Below are 4,402 nucleotides of genomic sequence, written 5' to 3'. Positions count from 1 at the left end.
GTGTGTGCTGTAATCAGGTCTTTAATAAGGATGATTAGGCCCCATTGTAAATGACTCCGAATGAGAAAAGGGAGGCAGTTCTTCTAAATTTCTTTAAGTCACTCTGGCAAATCAATTTCTACCAGCTAATTTTGTGATTTACAATTAAAATGTAAACAGTACATTAAATATAGTGAAATATCAGTGACGAATGCGCTATTCAGATGTTAAAAACATCATTAATTTAACATCTGCTTCTGCTAGGATGCTCCAGCAAGAGACTAAAATTTAAGTGGCTGTTGATTGGCTGAACCGCGCCTGACGTCAATTTACAGAGTTTAAAGGGGATAGAAGTCTGCGTAACTAGCGCCGTTAACTAGCAGCGTTCAGACCTCACGAGGAGATGCAAGCGAGACGTCATTTAAATGTATTTTTTGTCCTTTTTGCCTACAGACAAGAAATGGACGGGTGTCTGTGTCTATCCGAACTGACAGACTGAACGCGATTATTTGAAGTTGTGAAGCAGGTGAGTGAGTTGAACTTGTTTACTTTAACAAGATTGTGTAGTGTCATATGCATAGAGGCCCTCTGATTAATTTATTGTCTACTTATAAACTAATTGAATACAGTTTGTATTTGTTGTCCAGTTAACTGAAACATCTGTTGAGATTACATGCATTCTATTCCAGGTAGTGACCCATTAATTATGGTGAACACTTCTTGTAATGCACAACCACCTCATGTCAGAATGGAGGTCCTGGCGTGGAAGTGATGCATTGGATGTGGATGCAAGATTTCAGACCGCTTCCTCCTGTTTGCTTTGGATGGGTACCGGCGCTGCCACTGTCTCAAGCACTCCTGCTGTCAAGCCCAGCTGGTAGAAATTGGCTCATCCTGTTTCACAAAGTGTGACTTGATCCTCTGCAAAAGTGACTATATAAAGTTAGACTACAGGAACAACACTCTGTTTTGTTAGTATAACAAAGAAAATGGTGTTAAAAATATAAATTTTACTCCCTATCATGTTATTCCAAGTCTTTTTTCTGTGGAACACAAAATATATTTTTAAGAATGTTGGGATCTTAATACTTTCAGTTTCAACTGACTTCCATTGTATAGACAAAAAATAAAATGGTAGTGATTGGGAGCTGTTTGGTTATCATCATCCTATCATCTTTTGTGTTCCTCAAAAGAAAGAAATGCATACAGGTTTGAAAAACAAAAAAAACTAAATAAGGGTGAATAAATTACAGAATTTATATTTTTGGGTGAATATCCTTTTAAGGGAAACGCAAAAGATGTTCTAAATGTTTCAATTGTTTTTCAATTAAAGTAATCTGGGCCAAAACAACAATGAACCCCACTGATTTTCAATGTGTGGTTAAAAGTAATGAGTAAATGACCAAATTTAATTTGGGGTTAAACTATTGTATTAATAGAGGAAACCACGTAAGCAAAAGTTCAAAAAGCTATACTTTATGTAGATTTAAAAGCTTAAATGCCTTATTAAATTAATGGAAAATACTTATAACATTTATAATGACTGGCTAATTAAAATAAATATTTGTGATTTATGATATTCACTACAGATTATTCGGTGACCCCGCAGCCTGCGGGGCTTGCAGTAAGTCCATCCCAGCAAATGAAATTGTAATGCGATCACAGGGCAATGTTTTCCATGTCAAGGTAATTTTACTCTTTTAAACTGACCCATTCAAATACAGTCAATTAAAAACTGATCTGGGGGGTAGGGCAGGGTACCCTGTTATGTTTTTTCTCAGTCTTTCCTTTCTTCACTCATATAGTGGCTTGTATGCTCTCTCTGACAAAACCAGCTAGTACCTGGTGACCGTTTTCACTACACAGATGGAGAACTGTACTGTGAGCGGGACAAACCAACAGCTTCTGCATACAGAAATGACCACTTGGATTCACTCAGGGAGCACAGCATATCCGAACAGAAGAAAGAAACACTAATAGAGCACCTAGTTTCATATTCAAAACCTCATATAACCCAGTAGTTCCTTTGTCAGCTACAGACAATTTTGTGAAGGCCTAATATTGTGGAAATTCACCGTATATGGTAATATCTGGCAGTTTAAATGAGGTTAACCATTGGAGCTGAAAAGCAATATCAGCAAGCATCCTTGCGTATCATAATCAATTATGAATTGGTTTTGCAGAGAATGACCTTTTCTTTATGTGTCGTGGAGCTGCAGTTTAGTTGTGGTGTCTGTTAGTTTTGATATAGTGTGGTGTACTTCACTTTTAGGAAGTGAAAACCCTACCTTTCTCTGGTGTGAGTGACGTTTATCTTTTGGTCATGGGACAGCTATTCTTCCTGGACTGCAATAACAGTATCAGTGCTATTAACCTGTCCGTAAATCAATCCTGGAAGCAGATCTCCAGATGATCTCTTAGAAAGCATTTTTGTTATTATTATTATTATTATTATTTTTTATTAAAAAACATTTTAAGCTTGCTATAAAGGACTAGATCTTTAAAGTGTGTTGTGTGTGTGAAGTAATATTTGCTTTATTTAAAATTATTACAAATATTTAAAAACCCCATGAAGGATCTTTTCAGTAATGTGAGCTGTGTTTTCAGTTGTTGTGATACTATTATAATGGTTTCTACATAAACCATTGACAGACACCGAATTTATGGAGAACAACTCCATCTGTTGGCTGAAGGAAATTCTGTCACTCACAGTACTAAAGCTTTTATTTTTATATGCCTTTGTTAAAAAATTTCCAGTAAAAGCAACATGATGGCTTTGTACATAATTAATCTGTTGAATTTCTTAGTTTGGAAAAGAAGAAAAAAGTACCCAAGAACATTTTATAAAACATTTTATTATTGTTTAAAGAATACATAATAAAATACACGATGTAGTATTAAAGCCTCTTCAGTGTTGTGCTGAATGTCATGTTTAAGACCATTTTATCATGTCTTAATCTCTAATTATTGTAATGTGGATTTTTTATTGTAACTGATTCGTGTATCTCCTATGGTTCTGCCTTCTTAACCAGTCTGTATTCTGTTTCTGATGAGAAATATTGATTCCTTAAGGATTTTTCCTTTATATACAGTAAGTAAAATATATTGCAAACTGTTAAAATATATCTCCATAGATTAAGTGGTGCTTTTATAGAGTAAATCCTTATTGAATGACTGTCAAATTATTTGGCCTGTAGTCAAAGTTATGTCTACAGAAGATGTCCCTATAGCATAATAATAATAATAATACAGAATATTGTTTATGATCCTATAAAATAAATCAAATAGAAATAAGTTTCACTGCTTCAAAATTATAAGATCCATATAGAAGTGGTAATAAAATATAGAATGAGGTCCTGTTCTCACAAAATCACAATATGAATTCTCTGTTATATAACGCCCTATAAATAAAGTAATGCTGCTTCTATATAATAAGTTGCAGTAAAAATTATATGCATTGGTACTCCTACAGAAAAAAATCACAATAGAGTGAGTGCTGTGTTATGTCAAACAGATTTGAGGACCCACCAAATTATGCTGTGATTCAACTGTACATTCTTGAATAAAAATGATCGTTACTGAAGAAGACAAATGTGACAGGTATATTTGTGGCAACAGCCCAAAATACAATTGTGCAAAAAGACATTAGAATATTAAGTAAAGATAATGTTCCCTGAAGATATTTTGTTAATGTCCTACAGTGAATATATCAATACTTAATTTTTGATTAGTAAAAACCATTGTTAAGGACTAATATTAAATTTTTTGGGTTTTTTTTTTTTTTTTTTTTGCAACCTTTCCAGATTCCAGATTTTTAAATAGTTGTATCTCGGCCAAATATTGTCCTACCCTAACAAACATATATCAATTGAAACCTTATTTATTCAGCTTTCAGATGACGTATACATTTCTATTAAAAAGAAAAAAAAGACATTCATGACATTAGGCCTATTTTATTACAATTGAAATCATTTTAACTCATCCTGTGACTGAGGCCCCCTAGTGGGCCCTGACCCCCGGCCCTCTTTGAGAACTACTGTTGGAATACATTAAAGAAAGCTCTATATGTTCACTCCTAAAATAGTTTACAACAAAATGAGCTGTCCCAATAAAAAAAATACATACATACATCGCGATAGAACAAATTTTTATTCTGCAAAAACTTCTATGTAAAAAGTACGTACAGGATGAATTATTAGTGTTCAACTCCTGTAAAATATGCCCCAATGCAATAATCGCAGTAGAATAACTTTTTAACGGAATAAAGTCCTTTTAAATTAATCTAAAAGAATTCGTGGTCCTACTATAGAATCAAATTGTTAAGTTGAAGCCTATTCCTGTGTCCCACTATGCACACTATCCATGCAAAATACTATGTGATATTAGTCGTTTTCAGTACTATTCAAAGGGTGGATAGTATGCA

The 4,402-nt window shown here is 33.8% G+C and overlaps 1 pseudogene; it reads left to right on the top strand.

The window, feature by feature from the left end:
- The first annotated feature begins 652 nt into the window (after positions 1-652).
- Positions 653-2,000, top strand: LOC113046463 (LIM domain transcription factor LMO4.2-like; annotated as a pseudogene).
- The last annotated feature ends 2,402 nt before the right edge of the window (positions 2,001-4,402 follow it).

This window comes from Carassius auratus, chromosome 27, assembly GCF_003368295.1.
Source record: "Carassius auratus strain Wakin chromosome 27, ASM336829v1, whole genome shotgun sequence".
Classification (NCBI taxonomy): domain Eukaryota; kingdom Metazoa; phylum Chordata; class Actinopteri; order Cypriniformes; family Cyprinidae; genus Carassius; species Carassius auratus.
The sequence above is the reverse complement of the archived record's forward strand: the minus strand, read 5'-3'. Positions and strand labels throughout refer to the sequence as shown.